The sequence below is a fragment of the Ictidomys tridecemlineatus genome, chromosome 12 (genome assembly GCF_052094955.1).
Source record: "Ictidomys tridecemlineatus isolate mIctTri1 chromosome 12, mIctTri1.hap1, whole genome shotgun sequence".
NCBI classification, from domain to species: Eukaryota; Metazoa; Chordata; class Mammalia; order Rodentia; family Sciuridae; genus Ictidomys; species Ictidomys tridecemlineatus.
In genome coordinates, this window is record NC_135488.1 from 44,801,950 (window position 1) to 44,819,900 (window position 17,951).

Consider the following 17,951-nt stretch of genomic DNA (forward strand, 5'->3'; position numbering starts at 1 on the left):
CTTGCAGTTCTGGAGTTTAAAAGTTCAAGATCAAAGCTATGTATCATTCCGTTTTGGATGAAAGTTCTCTTCCTGGCTTGCACACAGACACCTGCTCCCTACATACATATATGACTTTTCCTTGGGGCATACTCAAGGAGACAGGGATGCACTTGCTGGTATCTCTTTCTATAAGGGTACCAATGCTATCCGTAGTGGCTTTATCCTTATGACCTAGTCCAGCCTTTATTACTTCCTTAAAGGCCCTGTCTCCAGATAATCACATGAGAGGTTAGAGCTTCAACACATGAACAGTGGGGTTGCAGGGACGAACTCAGTGTGTAACAAGCCTGTGGTATACAGTGCCAGAAAGGACCTTGTCCTTAAGAATCTATTTGAGGACACAAAGCCATCCAAAAAGATAATCAAGGTAGTTGATAGATTGGAAAATAAATACCAATTTGGCATTTTAGACCAAGGGAGAGGAGTGGGGAATAGCTTGCTTGGGCAAAGAATGAAAAATAGAAAAAGAATGAGAAGTCTGCCCACCCTGGGCAGAGGACGAAGTTCAGAGACCCCTGGAAGACAGTGTGTGTTCGTCAACCTTCTTTCACTGTAACAAGTCCCTGAAATGCTTGGCTTTTATAAAGAAAAGGCTTATTTTTGGCTCAGAGATGTGGAGGGTTGAGTACATGGTTGTTTGGTCCTGTTTCTTTTGGGCCTGTGGCAAGATAACATGGCAGCAAACACATGATTGGAGCAAAATCATTCATCTCATGGCAGCTGGAAGCTGAGGAGTAGGATTCCACTACCCCCTTCAAGGGCTGGTATGGTTTAGATACAAGGTATTCCCCAAAAGTTAATGTGTGAGACAATTAAGAATTTTCAGAAGTGAAATAATTGGGTTATGAGAGCCTTAACATCATCAGAGCATTCATCCACTGGTACTGATTAACTGGGTGGTAATTACAGGCAGATAGGGTGTGACTGCAAGAAGTCGGTCACTGGGGGTTTGCTTTAAGGGTTTATGTTTTGTCCAGGGTAATGGGAACACTCTCACCCTGCTCCCTCTCCTACCTGATCTCTCCCTCTCCCAGTCTCCCCCACCCCACCCCCTCTCTGATTCCTGCTGGCCATGTCCTGGGCTGCTTTCCTCTACCACACACTTCTGCCATGATATTCTGCCTCACCTTGGGCCCAGAGCTATGAAATTGGTTCTCTATGAACTGGGACTTCTGAAGCTGGGAGCCCCGAGACTTTTCTTCCTCTGATTTTTCTTGTCATGTCTTTTAGTCTTAGCATCAAAAAAGCTGACTAGAACAAGGGACACCCCAATGCCATAAGAGTTTACACTAGAGCCCACCTCTTACAGTTCCTACCACTTCTGAATGGCACACCCTGGGATCCTTAACATATGGGTCTTTGAGGGACACTTAAGATCCAAACTATAACATAATTGAGACAGTTTAAGTGGAGACAAACTGAGGTCAGGGGTTGAAAACAGAATCCAGACTATCAGTCACATCAAGAAGTTCTCTGGTCACTCAGGACTAGAGTAGCATTTGTCGTGGTTTATTTTGTACTACCATAATAGAATACCTGAGACTGGGTCACTAATAAAGAACAGAGACATTTCTTACAGTTGTAGAGGACAAAGCCCCAAGTTCAAGGGGCCCTCATCTGGCAAGGACCTTCTTACTATATCATCTGATAGTAGGAGGCAGAAAGGAGAGAGAGAGAGAGAGAGAGAGAGAGAGAGAGAGAGAGAGAGAGAGAGTGTGTGTGTGTGTGTGTGTTTCTGTGTACACCCACAAGTGCATGCAGAGAGAAACAGAGATGGGAAGAAGGGTCCAAACACATGACTTTTATCAGGAACCCACTCCCACAGTAACAATCCACTCCTGTGATATCAGCCTGTTGTGTTCCTCACGACTAAAACACTCAGGGTCACTCCAGGTGAACTGGGCTGCAGGAAATAATCACACAAGAGCAGAGATGCCTTTTCCTTTGGGTCCTGTGAAGGCTCTTCTGACCTTAAGGGTTCGCAGAAAGAGAGAGAGAGCCCGTGAGCCCATGAGGAGAAGCCATTCAAATGAAGCCAGGGGTCAAGTTTCAGGGGGTTGAGTCTAGCTTTGTGATGTCCACGGTCAGCAGGTTGACTAACAGCTAGGAAGGCCACACCCAAAGGCCAGGGAGAGAAGGGGACACACAAAGGGCGTTTCCATGGAACATTCTATCCCAAACAGGGCAAAGGGGTAGTAAGTAGTACAAAGAAATAGGTGAGTGTAGCTCCTGAAGACATGCCTTCTACTTCCTGGGCTGGAACAACGCCCAAGTCACCACGAAATGTAGTGATGGGCAGAGCCTCTTGCTCCAGGATGGAAGGTGTGGGTCATTCAGAGAGGCTCCCCACATTAGCCCATTCACGAAGCAGAGCTCCAAGATGTAATCACCTCTTAAAGGACCCACCTCTTAACATTCTTGGCTGGGAATTTCATTTCCAACGCGAGCTGTGGAGGATGTATTCAACCACAGCAACAGTTATGGTGCCCCTGAGCGGAGGAAGCCAAGGAAATGAATGCCTATCTTGTAGGGGTAGGAAGGGCTGGCAGTCCTCTTACACTCAGGTATAGGAGTTCTAGAGGGAGCTTAATGACACAGGAATGTTAGGTTGACAGTGACGACCCTTGTTCATCATTTGTTTCCTAGTTTTTTTCTTTGTTACAATAATATTTGGGGAAATGAATTTTAACCACAAAACAGAGGATAAGGAGAGCAGAGGACTGCACGGATATGATTTGAATGTTCAGGCTCACTAAGGACTAGGCAAACTGGAAGTAAGTGATCAAAGTATTAGTGAGCAAGGGGAATTAATCAAACAAGGGGAAAGATGGTTGATGTGAAAAAGCTCAGAGAGGAGAAGCATAGGCTTAAGAGTCAGAGGTCTGAGTTCTCATTCTCTGATGGACAAGGTGTTGAACAAATGCTAACTCGCTTGGCCCCTCAGTTTTCTAAAGTGAGATTAGGGATTGGATGAAATGATTGGCAGATCCTCTTAGAGCCTTGCAGACACTAATTTATATCACCCTGGTCTCAGCCCTATAATCATGTATATCTCTTAGCTAGGGTGGATGAGGGATGGAATATTAATGGCACAAGGGGAATACTATAGATTGGGCAGCAGGTTTCACACTTTCAAAGCCATCTATGAGCTTTGGAGGAGAGTATATAAAAATCTTTTAAACTAGTATACCAGCTGAATTAAAAGGAAGCAACTTCTCTAGTGCCTAACAGGGTAGAAGGCGGGGGAAGCAGAAGGCAGATCAAAGGGCAAAAAAAGAAGAAGTGGCCCAGGAGCAAGATCCTTGCTACCAGTTCAAAACTGTGGGTGTTGCCACATCTCTGATGAGGAAGTTATCTGAGCTCAGGTCTCTCAAAGGCAGATCCTAAGATAATAGTTTGGTTTTGATAGTTTATTTGAGAGATCATCCCTGAAAGCACAGTGAAGATGAGAGGAAAGTGAAAAATGGAACAGACATGTGCTAATGAATATGTTAATCAGTAGGTTATTACTGTGAGCAGTAGGGCTAGAAGTCCTAGTTTACTTATAGATACATTTTATGTGGACCTGTTTGTTATCTCAGTCTGTTTCCTTTACTGTAACAAAATACTTAAAACTGGGTAATTTATTTATTTATTTTAATTAGTTATACATGACACCAGAATGCATTTTGATTCATAGTACACAAGTGGAGCACAATTTTTTACTTCTCTTATTGTACACAAAGTAGAGTCATACCATTCATTCAATCATACATGTACCTAGGGTAGTGATGTCTGCCTCATTCCACCATCTTTCCTACCTCTATTTCCCCTTCCCTCCACTCCCTCCCTTTGCCCAATCTAAAGTTTCTCCATTCATTCCATGCCCCCATCCATTATGGATCAGCATTCACTTACCAGAGAAAACATTCAGCCTTTGGTTTTTTGGGGAATGGCTTACTTCTATTAGCATGATATTCTCCAATTCCATCCATTTACTTGCAAATGCCATAATTTTATTTTCTTTTAATGCTGAGCAATATCCCATTGTGTATATATACCACAGTTCCTGTATACATTTATCTATTGAAGAGCATCTAGGTTGGTTCCACAGTATAGCTACTGTGAATTGTGCTGCTATAAACATTGATGTGGCTGTGTCCTTGTAGTATGCTGTTTTTAAGTCCTTTAGGTATAGACCAAGAAGTGGGATAGCAGGGTCAAATGGTAGTTCCAAGTTTGCTAAGGAATCTCCATACTGCTTTCCAGATTGGTTGCCCCAATTTGCAGTTCCACCAGCAATGTATGAGTGTGCCTTTCCCCCACATCCTTGCCAATGCTTATTGTTGTTTGTATTCTTGATAACTGCCATTCTGACTGGTGTGAGATGGAATCTTAGAGTAGTTTTGATTTGCATTTCTCTAATTACTAGAGCTGTTGAGCATTTTTTCATATATTGATTGATTGATTGTATAGCTTCTTCTGAGAAGTGTCAGTTCAGTTCCTTAGCCCGTTGATTGATTGGGTTACTTGATTTTTTGGTGTTAAGTTTTTTGAGTTCTTTATGTACCCTAGAGATTAGTGCTCTGGTGTGCATGGGGTAAAAATTTGCTCCCATTCTTTAGGCTATCACCTAATTGATTGTTTCTTTTGCTGAAAAGAAGCTTTTTAGTTTGAATCCATCCCATTTATTGATTCTTGATTTTATTTCTTGTGCTTTAGGAATCTTGTTAAGGAAGTTGGGGCCTAATCCAACATGATGGTGATTTGGGCCTACTTTTTCTCCTATTAGGCGCAGGGTCTCTGGTCTAATGCCTGGGTCCTTGATCCACTTTGAGTTGAGTTTTGTGCATGGTGAGAGACAAGGGTTTAATTTCATTTTGCTGCATATGGATTTCCAGCTTTCCCAGCACCACTGGTTGAAGAGGCTATCTTTTCTCCAATGTATGTTTTTGGGGCCTTTGTCTAGTACGAGATAACTGTATTTATGGGAGATTGTCTCTGTGTCCTCTATTCTGTACTACTGGTCTACAAGTCTATTTTGGTGCCAATACCATGCCATTTTTGTTACTAGAGGCTGGGTAATTTTTAAAGAAAAGAGATTTATTGGCTCACAGTTCTAGACACTGGGAAGTCCCAAGAGCTTGGCACCAGCAAGGACCTCATGCTATTTCAACTCCTGCCTGAAAGCAGAAGCGCAAGCAAATGTGTACAGTAGGGACAAAACACAAGAGGTTGTCTCACTTTATAACAACCAGTCCTCAGGCTTACTGATCCAAACTGAAGAAGAGTGAACTCTAGAAAGGCCTTAATCCCTCCTAATGAGGACCTACCTTCTAAGAGAGCCACAATAACAATCAGATTTCAATCCATAGTATCTTTTTTTGTAGAAAAGGTTTTTGTAAACATTATTTTTAAAATACAGAATAATAACTATTTTAAACCTTTTAGGGCATTAGTGCCCTTTTATATATCTATGTCAGGATTGCTTAAGTGAAGTTGAATTGCAAAAAAATCCTTTACTTGCAAGATCCTCTTGGGGCTTCAAAATTTGGATCAGAGGTAACCCTAGCTTTAGAAACCAAGATGGCAGCCATAGAAGGTGGTTGGGAAAAGCTGGGTGGGGATGCTAAGAGTTGTCGGGGATGACTGGTATTGGTAAGTGGTTAAGTGAAAGGAATCAGGAGCTCAGACCTGTTAGCTGAGAAGATGTAGATTTTTATTTATACTTCCTCAGATATTTATATCCTCAGCCTGTGTAGATACATCCCAGGAAGTGGCAGGACAGGGGACCTCTCTTATGCTCCAGCATTTAATATGTCACAACTGAAGTAGAATCATGAGTTCGAATGCGAAGTATCAGATCCTGGCCCATATGCATCATTAAAGAGGAGATTTAATCATAATCAAGTTTATCCCTTTAAAAATGAATGAACCACAAGGTTCCATTAGCAACACTACAAACTCACCAGTGCTATCGATTTGCACTTCTCAGGTAATTAGAATGATTCCAGTCTCAAACCTTCCAAAATATGTCCTATATCAAAAGATTAAGTAGTGACATACCAATAATAAACAATGAACTGTAAATGTTGTATTTGTGAATTTCCTCTTATTTTGAATAAACACAAGTATCATTTTATCTTCTTTTCCATATCTACATTCTGTGACCAACTAGCTTAAAAACATAGTCAGAATCAGGTCAAGATGCCAGCTATGACTGACTTAGATCACCTGGCCTTGTCTATTCTTGGCTTCAGATAGGTCCTGGGGTTATTTGGGAGTTGAGGAGGGGAAGATGTTGGGAAAGGGTGGTGTGAGACAAGTAAGTATAGATGGATGGAGACAAGTCTCCCAGAAATGCACTTAGAATCACAAAAGGAAGGGCCACTCATTCTCGCCAAATTCCATCTTTTATTGCATTAGGACTTATCACTATTAGCTGTGTAGCTTAAGAAAAATAGAATGATTTGTCAAGAGCTTTGTAATGTTGTGAACAACCAATAAAAAAAAAATTTAAAAAAAAATTAAAAAAAAACATTAAAAAAAAAAGAAAAATAGAATGAATGTATTTAGATATGAAATGGTCCTTGTGGAGAAGCACTACACAAGCATAATCTTTAGAATCAAAGCTTAGCTCTTTAGTTCTACAGAAAGAAGAAAATGCAGAGAAGTCGGGTGCTAGCTGACAGCAAGAAGAACTGAAGATCGAAGATCTGGATATGGATTCAACATAGGCCACTTGTAATTGTCACCACTTATTTTGCTAATTCCAAGAATAAGGAACAGGGCAGGTGATCAAAAGAGAGAACGAGTAGCCTGGAGAAAAAAGGTTCAGAACTATTTTTAAAACCATCCTTTCAACATGTCAGACCTCTGAGAAAGTCCTTTTCTGCACCTCCATTCTATGCAGAGTGGATGAAAACTGTGTTCCTCAGAGCTCTAGGTTCTCTGGAGATGGTTCATGGCTTCCTGACTATTCCAAGGGATTTCTGGGAAGTTAGTAACAGTACTGCAAAGCTCACTGCCTGTACCTCCCTCCTTCCACCACACAAGTTCTGCTTTTATGTGTTGTATAAGTTAGGAATATGAGTAATATGTTTCTAAGATGAGATTTCCACTGCCAAGAGAAGTTGGGAAATCCTGAGTTAAAGTACACTTGACATCAAAGATTTCCATAATCACATGACAGAGCTATTTATTAAATGTATTTCTCAGTTCAAAACTAGGCTGCACTTTAAACACTTTTGGAATCACTGCTATGACTTAAGCAGCCATAAAGAAATGATGTAGGGCTGCACTTGTAGCTCAGTGATGGAGTGCTAGCCTCACACATATGAGGCACTGGGTTCAATTCTCAGCACCACATAAAAATAATAAAGATATTATGTCCTACAACTGAAAATATTGAAGAAGAAGAAAAAAAGAAATGATTCAGAAGTGGCAATCAGGGAACCTGGGCTGAGCTCTGGATTTGGTTCTACCAAAAACTAAACTGTCAGAATGGTTAGATCTCCCAGTCTGTTTTCATGAGACTATGTGTTGGTTCTCTGGATCTTTATTCTCATGGAATGCATAGATCTGAAGTGAGCTGTGACCTCAGTCTATGTTTGTCCCTATCAAAACTCATGTTGACATTTCATTGCCAATGTAACGGTTTTGAGAGATGGTGGGCTTAAGGAGACATTGGGGCTATGGGGGCTTCACCCTTTTTTTTTGAGAGAGAGAGAGAGAGAGAAGTTTTTAATATTTATTTTTTAGTTTTCGGCAGACACAACATCTTTGTTTGTATGTGGTGCTGAGGATCGAACCCGGGCCGCACGTATGCCAGGCGAGCACGCTACCGCTTGAGCCACATCCCCAGCCCTTGGGGGGTTCACCCTTATGAAGGGATGAATGTAGGTTCCCAAGAGAGTAGGTTGGTTATGGCAAGAGTGAGTAGTTATGAAGCATCCAGCCCCCTTTAATCCTCTTGTCTACCCACTTGTCCATGAGCTTTTCTGCCATGGCTTTAAAGCAGCACAAGGCCCTCATCAAAAGCTGAGCAGATGTAGCCACCTGGTTTTGGACTTCCAGCCTCCAGAACGGTGAGCTAAATAAGCCTCTCTTGTTTGTAAATTACCTAAGTCCAGGCATTCTGTTACAGCAACAGAAAATGGACTAAGTCATAGGGTCTATGAACATTTTTTTTTTAATAAAGTAGTTTACCTCTTGTTTCTCACAAAGCACAATTTAGAGATTTCATAAGATAATCAAAAGCATCTTTAAATTCCTTAGATTTAGTAGAATTATAAAATAAAATTGCCAGACAATAATCTTGGCAACACTGATTTCACTGAAAAGTTAAAAAGATGTCTAAAAAGTTTCTAGTCACATAGAAAATGTGTATTGTGATATTAATTTAAAATTTCACTGTATGAAATTTATCTGAAATTATGACATAGTTATTTAAAACTTAAAAACTAGTCATAGGAAAAATAATGGGAAGAATTACAGCAAATTTTAGTAGGTGTTGGCTATCAAAATTTCAAGTTTTTTTTTTCCTCCTTTTAAGATATGGATCCTGGGAATTTTCTCTATGAACATATCTTGTGATATTAAAAAAATTAATTTAAAAATAAAATAAGAAATTAAATAATCACCATTTTCTAGGGCTACTCTAACAAAGCACCATGGACTGGGGGCTTCAGCCAACAACTAGATTGTCTCACGATCCAGGGACTGGAAGGCTGGGGTCAAGATGGGGAGGACACCCTGCCTCTTCCCCCTTCTGTTTGGGACAGTCTCTGCTGTCCCTTGGCTTGCAGCTGTTCACTCCAGTCTCAGCCTCACTCCTGCTCTGATGTCCCCCCTGTGTGTCCTGCAAGGCTCCATGTGAGGGTTCCAGGCATACTGGAGGAAGGGCCCCTCTTTACCAGGTACATCTACAACAACTCTGTTTCCAGGTGAGGTCACATTCTGAGATACTGGGGGTTAGGAGAGGGTAGAGAAGCCACAAGTCAACTTGTAAGAGTAATTTAACAGTTTTGATGTTTCTTACTGAAGTTGCAGACCATTAGTCTTTCTTGCCCTAATGTAGTGGTTTCCACATTTCAGCACATGGGTAGTTTAGGAAAGTGTCAGTTTTGTAGTTTTTGCTATGATCCCCCTCACCTCCTGTCCTGTCACCCTCCTTGTTATCTAAGATGTATTTATTAGACACATGTATTTGTTGTTAATCTATCAAAATAAAAAAAAATTACACAAACTCTCTTTTAAGTATGAGTTGCAAGTTGCTTCCATTTACATTGAAATGACTCTTTATTTCTTTTTGGGGGCACTTTACTGTTGAGCTACATCCCGAAAAACACTTTTTGCATTTTCTTTTTCTTTTGGATACAGAGTCTCTTGAGTTGCTTAGGGCCTCATTAAGCTGATGAGGCCGACCTGGAACTTTGATCCTCCTGCTAGTGTTGCAGGCATATGCCACCACACCCAACAAAACTTACAAATCTTTCTTTTTTTTTTTTTTTACATACTAGGAAAGTTATGTAAAAAAAACCAGGAAAGTGTATTTTACATACCAGGAAAGAGCCATATCCCAACTAGATTGACTTTTTAAATAAGTAACTACAGTCTGCAAGTCATTTGTAAAGAGTGTCTTTAAAATTAAATTGTAAAAAATTTCTTAGATCTTTTTACAGACATGACAGGGAAGAGACTAATATGGGAAAAAGAAGACTAAGGTAGAAATGGATTGAAATAGAAGTTGATTTTGCCAAAAGGAATATTTTTTCAGCATTGAGTAATCTCCAGTATGAATGGGGTATTTGTGAATTAGCTAATGTTTTAAAATAATGTCTGGCTCTGAACTATGTTTTGTGACTATTTCTCATGGAAAATCTAGAAATAGGTTTTTTTGGTTTTGTTTTTGTTTTAATATTGAGACCTAAGTATGTCAATTTTATTTTTTGGAAGAATAATGCCTTTTGCTAAATTTGACAGAAACGTTTAACATAATAACATAAAAAAAGAACTATGGCATGACAAAGATAAAGCAAGCTTGACTGTCTTTATAATCCCTGAATATGACTATATTACTGCTGCATGCTTTGCAAGTGAAAATATTTATTTCTCTTGTTACATGCATTCATTTTTTTTTAATGAGAATGTCAGTGATATCTTCAGATTGGCATGCATATTCCATTGTGCTTTTATCCCCCCTTTTATTTTCTTTTTCTTGTTGGGAATGCTTTGTTTGTGAAAAACGCTAAGGAAATTAAATGCAAAGCTATGTTAATACTATGAAACTTTACTGCTTACAAGTCAGGAAATTAGAATTTGTTGTTCTTCTAGCCACTGGTATTTGGCTACTCTGAACATTATATGTCAGAAAATTTAAAGTGGGGCAGTTTTTCCTTACAGGAATTTTGTTGGGATACAAAAGTATCTTATCTCCCCAACTTAGTGCACAAGACTTTGAGCAGAACTGACCCAACCAGGAGAGAGGATGCTCACCAGCCCAGGGTCTTGTAGAGTTCCCACCCTCTCCCACTCCCAACTCCTCATCTGTCTTATAAGAAGGCAGCCAGAAATTATAGTCAGCCCCTCCTATCTTCAGCCATACCTGTGGGCACAACTGTGGATTGAAAGCAGGTGGGGTGGAGAAAGAATAGACTTTTCTTATCATTATTCTCTACGGGATACAATACAACACCTATTTACATAGCAATCATATTCTATGAGGTAAAAGTAATCTAGAGATGATTTAAAGTTCATTGGAGGATGTGCATAAATTCTTTACAAATCCTTAGCTGTTTTATACACAAACTTGAGCATCTGCAGATTTTTGGTATGCTAAGGGAGGGTGTCGTGGAACTAATCCCTGTATGCATCAAGGGTGACTGTCAACGGACACACCACCTGCACTGACATCCATGAGGTACTCATAGAAGATTGTGGTAGCTGTTCCCATTTATTGGGTGCTTACCATGTGCTGGGGATTGTACCAAGCATTTTATCTCACACTGTGCAACAAATACTTCCATAATCACTGTTTCGTGGAGGAGAAAAACCAAGGCTTAGAGACATTAAGTAATTTGGCTCTGATTGCACCTTAAATAATAGCAAATCTGGGATTAAAGACCAGATCCATTTGGGCAACCCATGCTTTTAACTGTTAAGTGGTGAAAAGATTCAATTCCTTAACTTGAAGGAGGCATATTTAAAAAAAAAAAAATCCTTCTGACTATAAAAATAATACACATTATTAAACAAAATGCAGAAAAACATAAAATAAAAATAAAACTCACCTATAATCCTTACTAACAATCACTAACATTTAATACATTTTCAGTTTTTCCCCTAAGCATGCTTATTTATTTATTTATAAATGTAACAGAAATTGTTCGATTTGGTGGCCTGCTTCTTTTTCACTTCATATTTGCTAACATTCTACATCATTAAAAAACCTGTTACAGGGCTGGGGATGTGGCTCAAGCGGTAGCGTGCTCGCCTGGCATGAGTGCGCCTCGGGTTCGATCCTCAGCACCACATACAGACAAAGATGCTGTGTCCGCCAAATACTGAAAAATAAATATTAAAATTCTCTCTCTCCCTCTTTCTCACTCTCTCACTCTTTAAAAAAAAAATAACCTGTTATAACCTAATTTTTTTCTTCCACTTCTTTATTGTTTTCGATATTTAAGGTTTTTCAAATAAAATACATAATTACATTTTCCATTAGAAAAAAGAAAAGTGGAAGTAATCTTACCATTTTTTAACAATTACACAAATGTGAAGGTTTCAAAAAGCATTTTAAATTTTTTTAATTTGTTTTAATTAGTTATACATGTTAGTAGAATACATTTATGCACTTTGATATACATAAATGGAGTATAATTTCTCATTTTTCTGATTGTACATGTACAACATAATTTTTAAAATATTTTTTAATTTTAGATGAACACAATATCTTTATTTTATTTATTTTTATGTGGTGCTGAGGATCAAACCCAGTGCCTTACGCATGCAAGGTAAGCACTCTACCACTGAGCAACAACTCCAGCCCACAACCTAATTTTTAATAGGTTGATTGACTATATCGTATTTTACCAGTCCTGTGGCTTTGGGTAGTAAGGTGTTTCTAATCAGCACACAGGTTACTGTAGTAGCCTCCCCTTACCTACCCATTAATTTCATGAGTTTCAGTTACCTGCAGTCAACCAAAATTCAAAAATGTTAAATGGAGAATTCTAGAAATAAATAATTCATAAATTTAAAATTTTGCTACTCTGAATAGCATGATAAAATATTCTGCTATTGCCATGAGTCCCACTTGGGACACAAATCATTCCTTCAGCCAGCAAACCACACTCTAGATACTGCCCATTCATTGGTCATGTAGTATGGGAAGAACTCAGCATGCATACGGTTCAGTACTATCCAGCACGGCAGGCATCCACTGAGGGGTCTTGGAATGTATTCTCCAAAGGCAAGAGAGGGAAGTATGGTAATTTCTAAAATAAATTCTTGAAATAAAATTGTAGGTTCAGGGCTGGGGTTGTGGCTCCGCAGTAGAGTGCTTACCTAGCATGGGCGAGGCCCTGGGTTCGATCCTCAGCACCACATAAAAAATAAATAAGTATATGTCAAGAGCTTTGTAATGTTTTGAACAACTAATAAAAAAATAAGAAATAAATAAATAAGTAAAATAAAGGTATTGTATCATGCCGAAGTCTGGCTGGGCACAATTCAGGAGCCACTTGTCAAAAGAAACTAACTTTATTTTTAGAACTACAAACGCCAAACAAAACAGCTCCTCAGGAAAAACCCTCAGAGCCCAACTGCCACCACCGGCTTCCACAAGCCTCTCTCCCCCACACAAACCTCACCACCTCCCACAATCCTCCTGTTCTTGAGGCCGATTGGCTGGGTTGTGTGGGCAGAGCCAAAGAAGTCCCCCAATGAGCAGCTCCGTGGAGGAGCCAATCAGCTAGATGTTGCTGGGGCCGCTGTGAGCCAATCATCAGCTGGCAGTCTGAAGGGCAGGGAAACAGCCCAATGAACATCACCGCAGAGGAGCCAATCAGCTAGATGTTGCTGGGGCCACTGTGAGCCAATCATCAGCTGGCAGTCTGAAGGGCAGGGAAACAGCCCAATGAACATCACCGCAGAGGAGCCAATCAGCTAGATGTTGCTGGGGCCACTGTGAGCCAATCATCAGCCGGCAGCTGGAAGTTTGCTGGCAGCTGGATCATCAAGCGGCAGCTGGAAGTTTGCTGGGGCCCCTTTGGCTGTGGCTCTCAACGGTATCCAACTACAACCAAAAAAATAAATAAATATTTTTAAAAATTGTAGATTCAAAGATTTTTTTAGTCAGCTTTTTTGCTGCTGTGAACCAAAAGACATCCCAAGTGCAATTAGAAGAGGAAAGGTCTGTTTTCACAAACTCACGTTTCAGAAGTCTCACTCCATCAATGGCCGACTCCATTCCCTGAAGCTCAATGCAAGGCACAGACACCATGACAGCAAAGTGTGATGGGGAAGAGTAGCTCTGGACATGGCACCAAGAAGCAGAGAAAGAGAGATACTGCACTCGCCAGGGATAAAATACAGATCTTCAAGGCGTGCACCCAGCCACACCCTGCCCACCTTCAGTTACCACTCAGGTAATCCCTATCAGATAATTAATTCACTGTCTGGGTCACAGCTCTCCTCACCCAGTCATTTCAATGCCAAACTTTCCCTCATGGCCTCACAGATGACCTTTGGGGGACACCATATATCTACGAACCATAACAAAGACTATGAACATTTGTAACGTTCCTAGTACATTTTGTCAAACTCCTTGCATAGAGTTCTGCTAAGTTGTAAGTAGGGAAGGTTTAAAGGTGGGGACTCCGGGCTCCAGTGCAGCTCTCAAGGGAGATGTCCCGGGGAATGTAGAACGTTTGTCACTTCTTAAGACATACCTGAGAGGCAGCAACCTGATGTCTCCCACTGGGGTCCAGGACGGACCCTCAGTCTGGTAGAGAAGGTGTTAGAACGGAAGAGGCCGCATCAGTGCTCTGCACTGCCTGCCCCGCTCCCAACTGTGGGTCCATGGCCCCTGAGAAGCACGAGGAACCAGAGCAGTGGAAATGCCATGACACGACAGGACAGTTTTGATAGGTGTTTTTCTGCCCATCGCTTCCTCTAATCCTCATCATGGCCTTGGAATGGCGCAGCTTCATAACCATCAGCATTTTGCAGAGAGAGAGAGAGTCTCAGATTTAAGCAAAGTGACTCACTCAAGCCCGCATCCCTCCGTGCAGAGAAGCGCCAAGCACGGTCTACTGTCCTTCAGACTCTCTTCTCCAGAACAGAGGCTTTCTGTGGGAGATCCTCCCGCTTGACAAGTGGAAATACTCAGCATTCTATTAAGGATCTTCTGAACTTGCTCAACAAGAAATTATTTTTCCACATTTGCTGAATTCCAGTCACATAATAGATACTATCCCAGACACAGATGGTCCCCAGCCTTTGGGCCTGAAATCTTGAGAAACCGACAAGCCTGGCAAATTTGAGAAATGAGGGGAATGCACTTAGTTGAAACGGGGTCTGGAAAAGGGCACTCCTGGTAATTACATGTCTGGCTCCACATTCTTGACCACTATTTAGAGCTCTGACTGACTGTGCAAAGACAATGCCCAGTTTGTTGGTCTGAACAAAGGCAAACGAGGTCCAACCCCAGGCGTGGTTCACGAACCTTCTGCAGTGTTCAAAGAAGAAAGGCAGGGAGGGTTGCAGGGTGTGAGGTGCACTCACTTTGCTGAAGATGGAGAACAAAATAAAGAGGATTTCCAGATATGCCTGTTCATTTCAGACGTGTTATCATATGTCACACACATTCACAGACAACTTAAACTTTACCAAACACCCACTTTATTTTGCGCAATACTCAAGCAGGGGAGAAATAAGAAGCACAAGACAATTTCTAGAAGAAGTAAGTTTACAGCCAAGGTCTCTGGGGACATGGCTGCTATTGGAATTGGGTGCTTTCTGTGTCTAAAATGTGTCTGCGATTGGCACCCAGAAGAGAATGTAATGTTGGACCACGAAGCTGACTCAGAGGGGTGAGTGATAAAGTGCAGGAACACAGGCACTTTCATATTTTATTTTGAAATTTGTACATGATAAAACATGCTTAATTAACAGGTGCTGTGGCACATGCCTGTAATCCCAGTGGCTTGGGAAGTGGAGGCAGGAAGATTGGGAGTTCAAAGCCAGCCTCAGCAAGTTAGTGAGGTCCTAAGCAACTCAACGAGACCCTGTCTCCAAATAAAATATTAAAAAGGGCTGGGGATGTGGCTCAAGTGGTTAAGTGCCTCTGGGTTCAATCCCTGGTACCAAAAGAAAAAGACAAAATGTTTCAGATTTTGGAGTATTTCATATTTTGGATTTTGAATGAGCGACGCACAACATGTGTAAGAAAGTCCTTCTTAAGTAATTAAAGTATGGTTAAGAGTCACAATGTTCACGGTTTTCAGGTGGCTCAGCCAAAACCATACATGTGGACAAAGAAATAAGCAAATTATATGAGTGCATATCCTACCATGATTTCAAGTTTTCTGTAGGTTTAAAAGTTTCCCTAAAAGAATATTAGGAAACCATAAAGGAGATCAGACCTAGTTTAATTGAATCAAATAATTTAAATGATTCTTATTTATTAACTCTAAATAGTGTTGAGATCTTTTCTAGACCTGCTGTTAATATAAATAAATATTGGTAATAACTCATCACAGTGAGTGCCAAAGCAGAAGCAAGGTCAGTCTTTGACCTTAGAAGGATGAGTAAAGAAACAAGTTCTTAGTGGGGCTGGGGTTGTGGTTCAGCAGTAGAGCGCTCACCTAGCGTGTGCAGGGCACTGGGTTCGATCCTCAGCACCACATAAAAATAAAACAAAGGTATGGTGTCCAACTACAACTAAAAAACAAAGATGTTTTTTAAAAAAACAAAAGAAACAGGTTCTGCCCCTACATGGCAAGGAGGCTGCCAATTGAGAGAGACCATGCTCATATTATCTTCCACGTCACATCAGCATCTTGAACAGGTTAGCACTCCTTTCACAGCTTTCTTTCTCTCTCTTGAACATTTTTATGACACCACAACCATGGTCATGAGAACTGGGCATCTATTATCTTAAAAATTGAAAATATAACAACAAACACAAAAAAACTACTGATTAAGTCCAACTTGGAGCAAATGAGCTTGGAAGAAGGAAAACCCTTACTTCCACTCTTGGCTCCCCACTCTTTGCCCACACACAACCTCTCATGCAAGATGTTCTGCAAAGCCTTTGGCATGAAAGGCACTATTTGATTGATAAATGATCCTATCAGGTAGAGCTGTTATAATGCCTATTTTACAGATGGGGAAATAGGTTGAAAGTAGTCAAGTAATTGGCCCAAGCATCATACATTGCAGAACAGGGTCTAAGACACAGCTTATGTGCTTGGAAATTTAAACCCACGCCACGGTTAGGGCTAACAGGAGAAATGCTTGGAGTTGACAAGCAAGAAGAGTAAGATCTACCAGCAGCTCATGAGTAAGGCAACTTATTTTCAGGAAAAATATCATGTGGCTTATTAGTGGAATTTTCTTGAAATGTTTCCTATGATCCAGAATTACAGGCAAGGTCCCCAGGCTGAGGCCAAGGAGCATTGTGAGTTCAGGAGCGTCCCCTCTTCTGACAGGGCCGACTGCCTTCCCTGACTCCAGCAGACAGGCAGGAGTGGTGTTGATGGATCAATACCATTTCTTTATTTTCATGGGGTATGTCTGTGTGGGGCTGGAGGAAGGAGCCCTTTCCCCTCCCAAAGCTAAGGGGAAGGGGAGGCTCTCCCAGAAATCCACTTATAGTGCTTGAAGGGCCTTCAAGGAAGGAAGTAGGGACCGTTTGTGTCTTCACTGGACATTTGCTTGGCTTAGCCAGCAGCCATACTGATGACCAGTGTCGAGCAGAAGAAAAGATGAAGGCGTGATAGGACTGAGAGGGAAGCCACAGCAGAGCAGCTGTTATGGTTTGAACAGAGTCCTCAGGTTTCATGTTCTCTAAGTGTCATCCCCAAAGTCACATGTTATTGATATTTGAAAGGTGGAGTGTTGGTCGGGTCATCAGGCCTCGGCTAATGAATGAACTGACCCATTCGTGAATGAACGGGCAATCACAGGAGTGGTTTTGTTTTAAAAGTGAGCTTCCTCTGGCAAGCTTGCTCTGTCTGGCCACTTGATGTCCTCTTCCCTGTCATAATAGAGCAAAATGGTGCTCACTTGAAGCCCAGCTGTTAGCACCGTGCCCTGGGACCTGCTAGCCTCCAGAACTCTGAGTAAACCTCCATTCTTCATGAATTAACCAGTTTGTGGTGGTCTGACATAGCAACAGAAAACGGACTAAGTGAACTATACATGCATCATTGGACTCCCCCAAGGACCAAGCGAACACTAAAGAAGGTACCTGGTCTTCAGACGCCTTACTAGTTTATCAGCGCAAGAGGCCATGTTCAGCAGAGGGGACCCAAGAGCAAAATGGACTGACTGCAGGTGGCTGGTAAGAACTGAGGCCTGGAGGGAGGAGAGAGGTTGAACTGAGGGTGGATTTCTCAGGGAGAGAACTGGGAGATTTGATGAGCACAAAAATATATATTAATGGAAAATATTTTCCCAAATCCACTTTTTTTCCCCACAATGAAACAGATAAGCATTAAATAATCTCCCACTTAATATTCTTTTGCTTCATTCAGAGAACTTTTTTCTTTTTTTTAATATTTAATTTTTAGTTGTAGTTGAACACAATACCTTTATTTTCTTTATTTGTTTTTATGTGGTCCTGAGGATCGACCCAGGGCCTCGCACATGATAGGCAAGTGCTCTACCACTGAGCCACAACCCCAGCCCCCAGAGCAATTTTT